Source organism: Culex quinquefasciatus, chromosome 3 (genome assembly GCF_015732765.1).
Source record: "Culex quinquefasciatus strain JHB chromosome 3, VPISU_Cqui_1.0_pri_paternal, whole genome shotgun sequence".
NCBI classification, from domain to species: domain Eukaryota; kingdom Metazoa; phylum Arthropoda; class Insecta; order Diptera; family Culicidae; genus Culex; species Culex quinquefasciatus.
In genome coordinates, this window is record NC_051863.1 from 3,212,383 (window position 1) to 3,229,279 (window position 16,897).

The following is a 16,897-nucleotide window of genomic DNA, read 5'->3' on the forward strand; positions in this document are numbered from 1 at the left end:
AAAGGAAAAAAAAAGTGAAATGACTGGTTCGGCTACGTGTCCAAACAAGCCAAAACCGGATATGGGGTGCGGTGACAACCTGCGATAAGAGATTGATGTATCGATATGAGGTCGCAACTGGAAATTCGGTGGTCAACATCGAATCCAACACGTCAGCCAGACAATTATTTATGGCTCTGTTTGTGGTCGCAATCGATTCGACCCCCAAATTTCCCATGATAAGCCGGGTTTTAGTTACGATCGCTCTCCGATAACAGTGAATTATCTGGAAAGGTGCGTTTTTTTTATCATTCTAAAAATAGCTCGACTTTTGCACCTTAAAACCATCGAGACAACATTACAAAACCAGATTTACCCTTCCCCAGATAAAAAATTAAGTCGTAATCATCACGTTGGAATGTTTTGCCACCCAACAATTCTTCTCCTTCTTCTTTTCGTACCATAAAAATATACGCACAATCAACAAGCTTGTCGCGAGGAATTTCTCTCGTGTCTGCCCCCATTCATTTTTTTTTCCTGCAAACTGCTTGACTGATTTTATTGGCATCGTTATGGTTGTCATTGTGGTGTTTCCTTCTCACCGTCCCCCTCAAAACGTCACGAGTCATAAAACAAACCGCTTTGCGCAATCAACGGAACAAAATAGGAGCATCAACCCTAGCAGCACACGCGAAACACAGTGCAAAGAAAAAGACTCGCAAAACATAACAGCGTGTCGAGAAAACCATTTTTATTAAACATTTTAAATACCGCAAACCGTTGCCACTGAACGAACGGACGAAAAAAGCAGGCAAGCGCCAGAAGTTAATCGACTTGAACTTGAATGTCAACCTCTTTTCGTTCCCTCTCGCGCCACAGCCAGCGTCCTTTCGTCGAGATCTACTGTTACCGGTACGAGTTGGATCATTTTATTTTTGAGCATTCCGTTCCGTTTCTTCTCTCAATTAAATTTATGACTTGCGTTTCGAATATCTTGATGGCGGTGAGATTTCTAGGGTGGTTCTAGGGTTTTTGAATAATTTTAGATTCTTGAAATAAAAAATTAAATCATATTAATTGGAAAAATCATATTGGCATTTAGATTTTAAAATTGAACAGAAATGCTCTCTACATTTTTTTAAAGTTTAAATGAAATTTGAACTATCCTGAAAATAAATTTCCAGACTTGGAAATCATGAGTTTTCTGTGAAGTACTTTTTGGTTCCACATTCATATTTTAAAATGAAGTAATAATTGTTTTTCTACCGTTTTATCATTGTATTCCAAAATATTTTTTTTCATGAATTGGGATACACTGCCGATTAGGTTTTGCCCTCGCAAATGTAGTAGTTTATGCAACAAGTTGCAAAAAGAAGATTTTTTCAGCACGAGTCGTACATTTATCGAACAAGGATTACCGAGTTAGAGAAATACGACGAGTACTAAAAAAATCAAGTTTCGCAACGAGTTGCTTACACCATTTTTTGCAGTTAAGAAAAAGTTGACAGTTTCACAGCGGGATTGCAAAAAAATAATTAAAAACTATCTCTTTAAATTATTAACCTAACTTTTTATGTTTAAAAAATGCAAAAACTCAACGAAATTATTTTTTGAAACCTCGATTTGTTTTCAAAGAACTACATACAGTTGTTCGAAAAAAATGCAAAAACTACAGAAATTAGACATGAAAAACTAATTTATTCTAAAATAAAATAAAATTGAAAGCACATAGAATTTGGTTTTTACAACTGATTTTAAAAAAAATGGCTCATGTTTGAAAGAACATAAAACTCTAGAAATATTTTTTTCAGGTTTTAATCAAGAAATTTGTCAAAAGTTTTTTTTTTAATAGTGGAAATGTATGAAAATTTCCTCTATTCGACCTTGTTCCACTTTTTTTTAAATATCCTTACTGGGAATAAGCTCATAAATGCTTTCTTTTAGAATACACGATCGTATAACTTTTGAAAGCTATATGAAATTGTTGACCTTAAACTAAGTTACATGAAAGAAAAAATATTTTATTCTACGTTTAGACAAAAACAAGTATGACATTTTTAACCCATCAGAGCAATTTTCCCAAGAATCAGCAATTTTATGTCAATTCAGTTTTTTTAATGCGGATGAAACTTGGCATAAACTTTCTTTTTTTAAAGAATTCATTTTGCATCATCATCTATACAGGGATGCTCAAAGTTTTTGGAGGCCGGGCCAAATTTGAGGCTCAAATGAGCTTTGCAAAATAGGAAATTCATGAAAAATGAAATAAAGATATTTTAATTTCAATTACTAGAAAATATTAGAAAATACAAGTTAATTTTTTAATTTCGGTAATTAAAAATAATAGGAAAGGACTGAATTTACATGAGTTTTCACTTATATTGTAAAATTTTGTTTTTACATTTCAAAAATGGTGCCATGTTATCTAAATAATTTATGTAACGACGTTATTTTATCTATAAATTAAGTGTGACTAATGAAATATCGTTTCGAGCCAGAATTTCAACACTTCAATGAAAAAATTCAAGAAAATGTTTTAATGTTTTATGAAAAGTTAAATTACAACATTTTTTTAAAGTAGATTCGACAAAAAACATTTTAGCGAACAAATATTTATTTATCGAAAATTCACTAAACCTCATATTTTTTTTTCATTAACCCGAACATGCTCAAATGATTCTAAACGCCGAGAAATACATTTTCAATTGATTTCAGCTGATTGCACTTAAATTTCCATTGATTTTATGAAGTTTTTTGAAGAAATATTTTTGCCCCTGAAATTTCGAGCCAGCTTTTTATAATGGGCGGAGGGGAGGGTTGATCGACAAAAGCTGTGTAAAATATTTGCAACAGCCTCCAATTTTACCATTTTTTCTGGCTGAATCAGATGGTAGTCAATCAGATTCGTTATTCAAGAGAAGGTTTCTAAGTGCAAAGTAAGTTTGAGGGTCAATTCATAAAAGGGTCATTATGACTTTCAAATTAATATAGAATACTAATATTCTTGCAATTATTAAAGATTGCTACCTAAGTCAAATTTGAACGTGTTTTATTTGGTAGTTTATTTTATAAAAAATACACAAAAAAATTGATGAAAGTTTTAACGATATTCACTAGTTCCATTCATTAACACTGGAATGCCCAACGCATGTCCAACTTACACGGACGCCCAAGCATCCCAAAAAAGTTGGAACGGTAACTTCAACTCGCTGGTTCTCGGGCATTACTCAACCAATCGGGACGATTTTTGTTTCCAGTGATTTGTAGGAATGTCTAGATGTGTGTGCGTGTGTGCAACCAACCAAACGGGACCACGCGGTCGCTTCTTACAAATTGAGTTGTTTCCATGTATTTTATTTTTAGATCTACATTCTATACATGCAAATAACTCGCATAGGCATTTGGATGGTGTTAGCTCTGCCGAGCTTCGGTGACCCATTTCTACGCTGGCTAGCCGAGCGCGAGGTCCCTCTAGCCGAGCGCGAGGTCCCTCAGCTTGAGTCGACAAGCCCCGCCCTGAAGAACGTTTGCACCAATCGGATTCAAACGTTATTTAGAACTTCCGAACCCTTGTCAAATGGACAAGGACCCAGCGCGTATATAGTAACAGTAACAGTATTCCTAATTCCAGTCATAGCCTATCAAGTCGCGATGGCCTAGTGGTTAGCATTTTTGCTTACCAATCCAAAGGACGGGGGATCGAACCCCGACTCGAGCGACTTTGGTTTTTCGTTCATGTTCAGAGTTTCAAGATTTATATGTCCTATGATTTATCGTTGGGAGCAGATGGGAATCGAACCCAGGACCATTCGCTTACAAAGCGAACACCGTAACCAGTCAGCCACGGCCGCTCCTGATTTGTAGGAATGTCTAGATGATCCTAAAATTTTGCAGAACTTGATTTGAACAAATCTGTAATTTCTGTGACCGAAAACATCGTTCCACCTTTTTAAAAAAAAACTGCCTCCGCGGAATTTTCGGCGATTTTTTTTTACACGCGAAAAAGAAAGTTGGAACGATGTTTTTGATCGCAAAAATTAAAGATTTGATTAAATTAAGTTCTGCAAAGTTCTAGAATCATCTAAACATCCTAACAAATCACTGGAAAGAAGAATCATCTTGATTGGTTGAGTTAGGCCCGAGAACCAGCGAGTTGAATTTACCGTTCCACCTTTTTTGGAGCCTTGGGCGTTGGAATGTTAAAACGTGTGAAACTGTTTAGTGACGATAACCTGTTAAAAAATGAAAGTATCGTGCAATTCTTCGATCTCTCAAATAAAAATATTTTCGAAATTTTCAAAACAGTCCTAACATTTGAAAATGCCTAAAATGCCTATTTTGATTGGAAAAGCTTTAACACACAAAGTTTCTTCCAAATAAAAAATACAATAAATAATCGTAGTCCGGAGTCTAAGAGATTTGCGATATCAAAAAATATAATATTGAATGATATTTTATATTGATGTTTTATCTTTAAAACCTATGAGCAATTCTCTACGAAATCAGTCTTTTTTCTTAAATATTAATTTTTGTATTTTTTTAATCCGACTGAAACTTTTATGGTGCCTTCGGTATGCCCAAAGAAACCATTTTGCATCATTAGTTGGTCCATATAATTTTCCATACAAATTTGGCAATTTATGAAAATTCAAAAATCTGTATCTTTTGAAGGAATTTTTTGATCGAATTGGTGTCTTCGGCAAAGTTGTAGGTATGGATAAAGACTACACTGAAAAAAATGATACACGATAAAATTTTTTTTGGTGATTTTTATTTAACTTTTTATCACTAAAACTTGATTTGCAAAAAAACACTATTTATATTTATTTTTGATATGTTTTAGAGGACATCAAATGCCAAATTTTCAGAAATTTCCAGAATGGGCAAAAAATCTTTGACCGAGTTATTAATTTTTGAATCAATACTGATTTTATCAAAAACTCGAAAAATTGGTCGCAAAAATGTTTCAACTTCATTTTTCGATGTAAAATCAAATTTGCAATCAAAAAGTACTCTAGTGAATTTTTCATAAAGTGCACCGTTTTCAAGTTAAATCCATATTTAGGATTTTTTTTAAATAGTCGCAGTTTTCCATTTTTTAAATAAGTGCAAATGTTTGCCCACTTTTGAAAAAAAAATATTTTTGAAAAGCTGAGAAAATTCTCTATATTTTGCTTTTTTGAACTTTGTTGATACGACCTTTAGTTGCTGATATATTGCCATGCAAAGGTTTAAAAAGAAGGAAAATTGATGTTTTCTAAGTCTTACCCAAACAACCCACCATTTTCTAACGTTGATATCTCAGCAACTAATGGTCCAATTTGCAATGTTAAAATATGAAACACTAACACTTCAAAAGGGCCAACATTCAATATTATGCTTTTTTAAAATGTTAGTCCTGGTTTAAAATCTTTGAAAATATTTTTTTTCGAAAAGATCCAAAAATTTCACGAATGTTTCATATTTTAACATTGAAAATCGGACCATGAGTTGCTGAGATATCGACATTAGAAAATGGTGTGTTTTTTGGGTGAAACAAGTTCAAAGTTCAAGAAAGCAAAATATAGAGAATTTTCTCATCTTTTCAAAAATATTTTTTTCAAAAGTGGGCAGGCATGTGCACTAATTTTAAAAAATGAAAAACTGCGACTATTTTTAAAAAAGTTACCTAAAAATGGCTATAACTTGAAAACGGTGCACTTTATGAAAATTTCACTTGAGTACTTTTTTATTGCAAATTTGATTTTACATCGAAAAATGAAGTTGAAAAATTTTTGCGACCTATTTTTCGATTTAAAAAAAATCAGCATTGATTCAAAACTTCATAACTCGCTTAAAGATTTTTTGCACAACCTGGAAATTTCTGAAACGTTGGCATTTAATGTTCTCTAAAACATATCAAAAAATAAAAAAAAAATAAAAATAGTGCTCTTTTGCAAATCAAGTTTTAGTGACAAAAAGTTAAATAAAAAATCACCAATTTTTTTTACCGTGTATCATTTTTTCCAGTGTAGTCCGTATCCATACCTACAACTTTGCCGAAGACACCAAATCGATCAAAAAATTCCTTCAACAGATACAGATTTTTGAATTTTCATACATCATTTTTGTATGGCCAGCTGCCAAATTTGTAAGGAAAATTATATGGACAATGCAAAATGGCTACTTTGGGCATACCGAAGGGATCAAAAAAGTTCTTTTAAAAAATCCACTTCATTACAGTGACCACAAACATCGAAAAAAAAATCAGAAACGAATTATTCTGCGTTGTTTGGAGGTGTACTTAAGAAGCTAATTTTTCGAGTGATTCTATTGCCTTTTCTCAGTTAGGAAGACAAAACGCAAAATCTACCGTGAAGAACCACCCTAATGCATTTTGTATATGAATCCACAGGATCTTTTTCGTTCAAAAACAATAACAACTTTTACGAAACAAATCAAGAGAATCCCCGTCATAGGTTGTTACAAAGTATTTTTATAGAGTGTGTTCCTTTGCCTTCTCACACTCGTTTTCATCATCCGAGCCAAGTCAGCTCAGTAGCACAAGACAAGAAAAGAAGAAAAGTTTCAATTAGCGAACCAGCATCTCCCAACCTCGGGGCCCTGCCCCGGAGGTCTCGCGTGGCACTTGACTCTTTTCACTCAACTGGCTGATGATCATGGGGTTGTAAGAATAACGACACAACTCTCCTCCGAGCAACTGTGAATGATGCAATCTTATTAAATTGTCCCCGCCTCTGATGTTCTCTGGGAGGAGGAGGTCGGTCAACGGAGGAGGAGACGGAGGACCGACTTCAAGTGTCACGCTCATTTACTAAAGCAGGAGTTCGAGGAGGAGGGCTTGCAGTTTTAAGTGGCCGCAAACTGGCGGCGGCGGCGTCGTCGTCGTTGACGTCCACCGCAAACCGGTTCTGGCCGGTATCAATTTAAGCATCGTTCTCCGGTTGAGTTCAGTCAGAAGCGCTGCGGGGACGCTTTCTCACTAAGCCGGCAATAAAAAAAAAATGAAGTGAATAGCAGTCAAGGTAGAAGGGAAGGGAAGCGCGGACTTGGCGTGTTGCTATTTTTAGCACAATATACTTATCATCATTATCAACTCAAGGGTGGGTGGTTATTGGGCGGAGAAGGAGGGTGAAACTTCCAGACTCGTTTTCGTGTTTACGTAGGTCGTCGCGACGACGAAGACCAGTTTGTTAAGTGTGTACCGAGATAAAGTGGTAAAATTGAGTAGTAGGGACCTTGTTGCAGTTGCAATCTCTCGCTCTCTCTCAACAAGGTAGACCAACAACTGACTGACTTTAGCGTACACACACGGAACGACGTCAGAAGGACGGCTCGTGTGATGGAAAATTACCGCAAAATCTGAGCTAATAGCTGAGTGGTGTGAACAGTAATTAAGTATAATGCTTGTTGGTTCATAAAACGTGATATTTAGCGCAAATGGGCTAAAGTAAATGATTCAAGAGAGCAACCTAAAAATCTTCTTTTTTTTGTTATTTGTTTACAGAAGGCTTAAATTGTGTAGGGATGCCCTATAACCAAAGAAGCAATTTTGCATTATTGGTTCATCCATCCAAGCATTCTTACAAATTGGAAAGCTAGTGTAGAAGCTCTAGTTTTTAAGGGGACAAGGGAAATTCTCCACGTATCACATACTTTTTTTAAGAGGACAAGGAAAATTCTCCACGTATCATACACATTTTTAATGGGACAAGGGAAATTCTCCACGAATCATACACTGTTTTAAGAGGCCAAGGGGAATTCTCCACGAATCCCGATAAAAGTTTTGCTTGGAATCGGACGGTTTCAAAAAATCTCTTTACGTCGAAAATCATCGTGTGACAAGATGACACCTGTGTATCCAGTGAGGGGATGATGAACGCATAGGGAAACAACACATTTTTTCACTGAAATGGCCGGCCCAAACCGCCTTCAACTGCTGTACTAGCTAAATCTCGCTGAAACGAGATAAGCCTGAGCGATAAGCGGGTGGTGCGAGTTTAAGTATGGCGGCGGCTGTTTTTTTTCTGTGACAAGAGGTTAAAACGATTAACACATAGTAGGGCGGATGCGATGATTCAGCTTTTTTTTTTTGAAGCTTGTTAAAAATGAATGAATTTGTTTCATTCAAGGTTAACGAAACAGAAACTAAATTTCTTGAAAATCTTGCGTCATCTTCGAGACTTTGAGCGGAATTCATTCGAATCAAGGCAAATCTAAGCCGGCCAATCGGATCACCAACAGATTTCAAAAACAGGCTTTATTTTGCTAACACGAAATCAAAACATAAAAGCAAACAAACCACCGACTAGCTCGGATTGATATATTTATAAATTTGGTGTAAATTTGCACACAAGCCTCATCAAATACCGGTTTCGGACGAATTCAGCAAAATATTTGATGCGTGGGAGCAACTGCCAAAGTATCAAATGTCAGCTCAACAGCAAAATTTCGAAACCCCCAAGTTCAGCGCCGTGACGCAAATCCGTCAAAATATTTACTCGTCAAGTGGCAATAAAAAGTGCTCGCAGAACATAACACGCCAAACGGAAATCCCCCCCTCACTTTGGGAGCTCACAAACGCTAGGATTTCGAGATTTGCAAAGCCGATACGAACTTGCGCGAGCCGGTTTTGCCGGAGTGTTTCGAGCGAAGTGGGATAGGAATAAAAAAGACGCGACTTGGTGCTACGTCAACGCATCTTTGAACTGACAAAAAAAATCGCAAAAGTGTGATAATTAGATGATTTTGTATTTCTTTTCTGATTTGGATTCGTCTACTTTTCCTATTAACGATGACAGATGTGATAGTTGGAGGTGGAGCTGCTGGGGTGGTGATCGGCGGTGTATCAATTAAGAAACGGTCGTGAAACTTAGCACCGTACTAAATGGTGAATGTTTTTGCATATGATTAGATGCGCGTTGTATACAACCGGTGGAGATCTACAAGTTGGAATATTGCCTCAACTCAAATGCAATTGTATTATATTTTTAGCTTGAAGCTTAGTAGTTCTCTGAATTTTTGCAAATTAGCTCCAATTTATTTAATTTTTATTCGGATGAAACTTTGTCTATACATTATCCATGCAAAAAAAAAAAGTTGCATCATTAGTTTTTCCATACAAGTCTCCTTACAATTTAGCGGACTGATCACGAATCAAAACGAGTACAAAAATATACGAATATCTGTATCTTGAGATGGGATTTTCTGATCGATTTGGTGCCTTCGGCAAAGTTGTATATTATAATTTGGAATATTTAGAAAAAAAATAGTTATACCCTAAAAAAAATAACCCCATTTGTTTATAAAACTTTTTTCACTTATTTTGATAATGGTTCTAAAGATTGTATTCTCATTTTTGTTTTTTTTTTTTTTAATGTTTTATGGAATTCAAAAAGACATTTTTAGAGCCAAAGGGTATGTTGAAAAATATCGAAAACGTATTTTTAAAAAGCTAAATCAAATTTGCAATCTAAAAGTACTTTTCCAATTTTTTTAAAGTGCGCCGTTTTGAAGTTGCAGTCTCTTTTGAGTTAAAATATTCGGAAATTGAAACATTTTTCGTTTTAGGAAGCATGTTTAAAATGAAAAACGAAAACTACAAGAAATCGAAAATATACCCGAAAGTGGAAATAACAAAAGAACGGTACATTTTATAAAAAGTAAAGTAATTTTCGTTTGCAAACTGAATTGTGTTTTTTAATGGTTTAAACAAAATTCTCTGTATTTTTTGAATATTTTTAAAAAAATGTAAAGGATTCATATGGGACCATCCATAAACCACGTCGACACTTTAGGGAGGGGAAAGGGGGGGGGGGGGGGTGGAACCAGATTTTACAGCTTCGTGCACTGAATTGATGTCATTTTTAGTGCTCTTAAACATATAAAGATAAACAAGCTAATATTTGTAAAAACGGAGAGAATTACTTAGCTAACGATTTTCATCAGAATATCAGGTCCCGAAAAACGAAACGAAACTATTGGCACTACGCCTCCCGAGGCATGGCCTTCCTCTAACGTGGGATTTCTGCTCCAGCGCCTCTGACGAGACAGGAGAAACCGGGACCGACGTTTTACTTCACCATCCGATAGAAGCTCAGTGGATAAGGCGGGAATCGAACCCGCGTCTCATAGCATCATCGGGATCGGCAGCCGAAGCCGCTACCCCTGCGCCACGAGACCCACAATATCAGGTCCCACAGCCCTCGAAAAAATATCAGCGAAAATTACTGCATCAAGCCTATTCTTTGGAAATATCCAAAATAAGCCATTTGGCCCTATGGAAAGATTAGACTCCATTCTAAAATTTCCATTTTATTTTTATTTAAAAGAACAGAAAAGTGGATCCAACAAGGTTTAGATTTTTGATATTATTGTTCACAACTATAAAGCTTGTTTTTTTGAGCACAATGACCCTTTGACCACAACGGGTTTAAAATGGATTTTTAAATCAATTTGAAAAATCAACTTCTTGGCCTTTCTTGACCGAAGGGGATCATAGTTGATCTATCGTAAAATGCTGCCTTACGAATTAAATTCTTTTTTTTGCATAGAAATCAAAAAATTGATCAGAAATGTTTTTAAGGATGTTAATTACTGTTGTAAATTAAATTTACATAGGGCTTAAAAGAGGCTATAATTATCTCAGAAACCATCAGTACAATCAAGTGTTAGAAGGATATATTTAAAAAAAATCAAACATTTTTTTACTTGGGTGGTTTTATTCGTTAAACAAAATTGCAAAAGCAGATATTTATCAAAAAATTCAATCAAATGAACTATAACTTGAAAACGGTGCACTTTATGAATTGATTATAAAAATTAGTTTGACCGATATTTAATAAAAAAATCTATTTGCTTTCTCAAAAATTCAGATTTCACATCATCCTAAGCTCAAGCGCAAAAGATGATTTCCCAAAACAATTTTAAAATTAAAAAAAATGCCTACTCTGGGAATTTAACTTGTAATGATAAAAAGTAAATACAAAACTCAGGACTTTTATATGTAGTATTTTTTTCTGAAAAGTCCTAATCAAAACCCGATTTTTTTAAATGCACCATTAGTAATAATCTTAAATTTGTAGAGTATGGAAATATAAGTTGAAAAAAAAATCAAATATGATCATAATTTTCTATACATTTAGTTGGTCAGTGGTCATGCTAAAATATCATTTTATAATTCATTTTTTTTTCAAAGCTTGATAGGCCTGTGAAAGGATTATTGAACCATTTTTTCAATTTAATATTGAGTGATACGACAGAAACGTGCACGCGTCCTGGTGGCGAGTAGAAGCACGTGCTAGGAAATATTAAAACGAACATAAACGAATCAAATGATGTATGAATCGTAGTAAGGGCTGAGTTAATTTTTAATAATTTACCAAAGAGCTAGGTCAATATTTTGGTCAGACAGGTAGAAAAGTGATATTAAAAGACTTTCACATTACGTTTGATCTTTACTTTTAACCCTCTACTGCCCAATTTTTTTTCGAATTTTTTCTCGTGTTCAGGAGTTCATTTTGAGCAACATTTGTTCTACAAAAAACTTTACTTCTCTTGTTTTATGTTTTTCTTGTTTTATTTTTAGTATTTTAATTTGCATTTATCTTGTTCAGTTTATGTTTTTTTTTTTTTGTAGTATTTGGCCTATTCTACCACCAAATATAATTACATATTATCTATTTTTTTACGTTTTTACAGTTACTTTTTTAATTTTTTGCATGTTTTTCACATTTTCTCCTATAGAATGGCACTGATAATGGTGCCATTCTATAGGAGAAAATTTAAATTGCAAAAAAATGCGTGGAGGCATAGTCTGGGACACTACAATAATTACTGCCTACTTCTTTTTACTGAAAATATAGGAAACGTTAGTAAAAAACACAGCCAAAGTTAACCCCTAAAAAAATTACAATTTAAAAAACATTGGCAAAGTCACATAAAACAAGTTAAAATTCCAACCCTGAAATTTTCTAAAATTTTAAGGGTTCTTCTTTCCTATGCTTTTTTAAGATCAAAAATCAGTTGGAAAATTCATTTTTGGCGACTTTATAGATCAAAGCCCGTCTAAAGGCGGGGTTAGGTTGTAGAGGGTTAACTTATGCAACATATGCTCAAATTATAAAAAAAAATATCGCTAATTCGCCACACATTTTGCTCGTTATAGTGAAATTGCCACATTACTCGAATCACGAAAAATATTTTTTTTTCTTTGCCTTATTTTTGATTGTTGAGCTTAAGTATGATCCCTAAACTAAGCTAAAGTGATTTATTTGTTTTTAGATCAAAGATGGCGGCCAATATGGCGGTGACGAATATTGAAAAAAATGCATTTTACAGTGGACTCTCTGTCTGTCGATCTTCTCGATATCATAATTGCTCCAGCTGTCAATAAATTGTTCAGTCCCTTCAAATAGATTGCTTTGTTCGTTCCATTATTTGATAATTCCCGATCTCGACGGTCCCTTCAATATCGACAACGAGAGTATCCACTGTATTATTTATTATGCAATCAACTATTGAAATTTGATTAAAATTGAGTCACAGAACTCGAATTTGATGTTTAAAACAAGGAAAAGAAAAAAAGAGAAAAAAAAAAGTTCGTGATTCTATTATCCGAAGTCCCATACAAAACTTCGGATAATCGAGTCAGGACTGTATGCAATGATGTCAGCTCTATGGGGTTGTCCACAGATGTTATACTCTTACAGGATCAACAGATTTGAACCTCTGAGGTAGACTCAGGTCATGCATAATTCTCCTTGCTCTTATTACCAGCATTTGTTTGGGATAATATCACAAACTTGAACGAAATCCGTAAACACTTCGCAGAAATTCTCCAGTTGCATCCCGAGCAATAAATCTAAACTCCTGAGCAATCACAAAACACAAACAGCCCGCCGTGTCTAGTCACTTCCCGCTGGGAACAGTGTGCAGTAGCACAGCTCGACATTCAACCACCATCGTTTGACATCATAAAGTAAATGTTTTGTTTTGAATAACTGCACGACGAGGGCAGCTCCAAGGCAGCAGAGAGCGAGATAACCTTTTAGCACATGATCACCATTGGAGCTCACTACCTTCATTTTTTTTTTTTTGCTTTTTCGCTTTTAAGATGATTCAACGTATTCATATTTTTTTTCCTTGGTATCTGTTTGGATTTTGCCAGCGACCGAGGGGTTGCTAATTCCTAAGTAATCAGGCACGATTTTTGCGCTCAACCAAGTCGCTGACGCGACTTGTCCAACGGAAATTTCCTTCGAAAACACGACGAACCACGTTTTGCGAAACGTCCTTTGCACACAGAGCTTCCTCTCCCAAAGTTTGTTTGTTTACACAAATTTGCAGGGTTCGGGTCTGAGCGCGATAACCTGCGGGATCATCCGGGAGGTCAACAGGCCATCACCGGCCGCCGTCGTTCATCTTCGTCAGCATCAGGCACCAGTGAGTAATAGACCACTTGTTCACAGGCTGATAATCCGGCGTGAAACACGCGAAAAATGGCGGAACGCGAAAACGAGGGCGTGTGACCCAAGTCCGGCGTTGGTTTTATCCGGTTCGTTCGGAGTTCATTATCAACGAGCTGTCAGAGTCACACGCCGTCTTCTAACGGACTGCTCCTCCCTGGTAACAACTTGGAAGAGGTGTACGGAAGCTTGCCTGCTACACGCGTCTAGATACGCCCTTTTGAAACGATCGCAAACACTTGAAGAAGCCGAATGCGTTCATTAAACAGTGGAAAATTTTTCGAACCTGTGATCTAATCAGATTTTATCACCACACATCGCTCGGGAGACAATCGCACACACGCGAAACAGAAATCTCAGATATCTCCACAATGCGCGAATTTTTACGAGCGCGTGAGTTGAACATCATTCGCGACTCAACGCGTCCGCTAATTGAGATTTTCGACCAGCTGGAACCAGTTATTGAAATGCGTTGCAGGAATTTCAAATTGTTCAACTACTCGTACCAAGGTCATCTTGAAGATCTGCTTGCAACGTCCTCGGTAATCCACAGTAGGTAATCCAACGTAATGTATCTATGCAACTTTAAACTTCTCCCCCACAACATTCACGAAATCCTCCGGCGAAGGACACCAACGGCAAAATTGGCGCGCAAAAGCAAACACGCAAATCATACCCCTTGGAGGCTTCGAGAGAACGCGAATTTTGCTTACACGCGCGACAAGCTTCAAAACAAAACTGAGCGCGACTTGCGCTGAAAGCACGGACGACGAACGTCTTGTGACTGTGTGAAATACACACACACACACTTTCGTTATCAATGTCGGACACCAACAACAAACTGTCTTGAACTGGAAATATCCCGGCGTCACTTGAGGGTGAGGTGAGTGGCGCTGGAATTATCTTTTTTTGCGTCTAATCCAGAAAAGAAGAGTTCAAATTTGGGATGATTTCACAACGCGAAACTAGTTAGAAACCATTAGCCAAATATCTAACAATTCACAGGACGTTAGTGTGGCTGGTAGCAACTAGTTGTTGTGGCATCTCTCCACCATAACAATATTATCATAATTTGATTCACAAACAGAGCTCGTTACTAGTTTGAGCGGAGGTAGCTTCTTTTGTATGAATTTATTAACAGGGTTGTGCCGAGATCGGATGACACCTCTTCTCTCGGTGAGTTTATGGTAATATATTAGCATAAATCTTTCCAGTGGTAGGACACACTACTGGTTGCGTTTGTGGAATGTGACCTGGGAGATCACATTTCTTCAAATCAGCCAGGGCCAACCAAGGAAAGGGATTTGGAAGACGGGAAGTGTTGATGCTCCACTTTTTTCAAGGGGATAAGGGAAAATCTCCACAATGTCCCCAAGTAAGTTTTTTTTCAGAATGTTGATATCACTTAGCTAGAGTTTATTTTACATATCCATCTATTATAAAATGCATATCTGAAGCCTCTACAACCCAGCCCCGTCTTTAGACGGGCTTCGATTAAAAAAAACGGCAAAAATCCATTATTCAACCAATTTTTGATCTTTACAAAGCATTGCAAAGAAGAACTCCTCAAATTTTAGAAAATTCATGGATTGAAAGTTTTACTTGTTTTATGTGACTTTGCCAATGTTTTTTTTTAAATGACATTTTTTTAGGGGTCAACTTTGGCTGTGTTTTTTACTAACATTTCCTGTATTTTAAGTAAAAACAAGTATGCAGTAGTTTTTCTAGTGTCCCAGACTATGCCTCTATGCATTTTTTACAGTTTAAATGATAATGGTGCCATTTTATAGCAGAAAATGTGAAAAACAAATAAAAAAATGAAAAAGTGACTTTATAAACATGAAAAAATTAGATAGGCAAATTTTAATGATAGGAGGTGTTAGAATAGGCCTAATACTACCAATAACAAACTTAAACTAAACAAGATAAATGCAAATTAAAATACTAAAAATGAAACAAGAAAAACATAAAACAAAAGAAGTAAAGTTTTTTGTAGAACAAAAGTTGCTCAAAATGACCTCCTAAAAACGGGAAAAATATAAATTTTCAAAAATAAAATTTGGCCAGTAGAGGGTTAAACAGGTAGATTATTCGGAAAGGTATTTTAATCACTATCATATCTTAAGTAATCTTCATTCAAATTTACAACTTCTGCACTCTAAATGCATATAGTTGTCACATGTGAATAATTGTAACAATGTAATAATTGTTACTGATGGGTAATCTTCATTCAAATTTACAACTTCTGCACTCTAAATGCATATAGTTGTCACATGTGAATAATTGTAACAATGTAATAATTGTTACTGATGGGTAAATTGGACCAATAAACTTTTGTTTTACGGAATCAGAAATTTGGTTTTGAGATGATTCGTCCCATATCAACCTTCTATTGAGTTTCAAGATTTGGACAACGAATTCTACCCGGACGGCTTCAGTGAGTATGGATGGAACCCGGAGTGAACAGTCCGAAGAAGTCATTTTAATTTTTGGCTCCATAAGGTTTGCTGGTAGCAGGCGTGCGATGTATTGGGAGGAAGGGTAATATGCACCCCCTAAGGGAAAACTGTGATTTCTCAACCATTACAGCATTACTGTGGAAGAATTTTGTTCGATGTTCTAAAACAACTATTATTCTTCGTCATCCATGTGAAGAAAGTCTTAAAAAACCTCAAAATTGTTAGAAAATAACAAATTTCTAAAAACATTTTTGATCCATTTCAAACAACCATGCGGGGCAATATGCACCGCAACAATGGGGCAAAATGCACTACAACATGGGGAAAAATGCACCGGGTAAAAGCAGTTTTCACTAGTCACCACTAGACGACACCGCTGTTTTTTACAAAGGAGCTTCACAGCGGTGCATTTTGCCCCGACCACGCTTTTTGCAGAAAATTTAATTAAAAATGCATTTTTTTATGTTTTTGGACTCATCTATCTACAGAATAGTGAAGATTATGGCAAAAACTATATAGCTCAATACTTACAATAACAATAAATGCTTTTTATATTGTCCAAAAATCATAATGAAAGTTCAATGAAAATTAGATGAAAACACAATATTTTAAAGTTTTGCAAATAACTTAAGCTGTTTTTAAACTACGATGCTCAAATTTTTCCAGCATGGTTTAGCAATGTTAAGCTTCCAATTTCTATGAGATTTACCCCGGAAAATTCTTTCAAATACCGACAAAAGCAGGGGGTGCGTTTTGCCCCGGGGTTGCATATTACCCCCTCTCCCCCTACCACAAAGTTAAACCAAAAATTAAGAGGCAGTGTTAACTCTGTGGTATGGCTGTTAGAACTAGGAATTAAGATGTGTGGGTCTACCGCCGTAGCAAGCAAGATAGAACACACACTTCGCTATTATGTTGGGGATGTCCTGGGTCATCCAAGGACACCTGGAGTTAAGATCTGTAAGCCTGAAACATAACAGCAGAGCAGGCTAC

At 35.9% G+C, this 16,897-nt stretch overlaps 1 protein-coding gene across 3 annotated transcripts in view; it reads right to left on the minus strand.

Moving 5' to 3' along the window:
* The window catches only part of LOC6038993, a 140,688-nt gene that overhangs the window by 78,019 nt on the left and 45,772 nt on the right, over positions 1-16,897 (minus strand). The window lies entirely within an intron of this gene.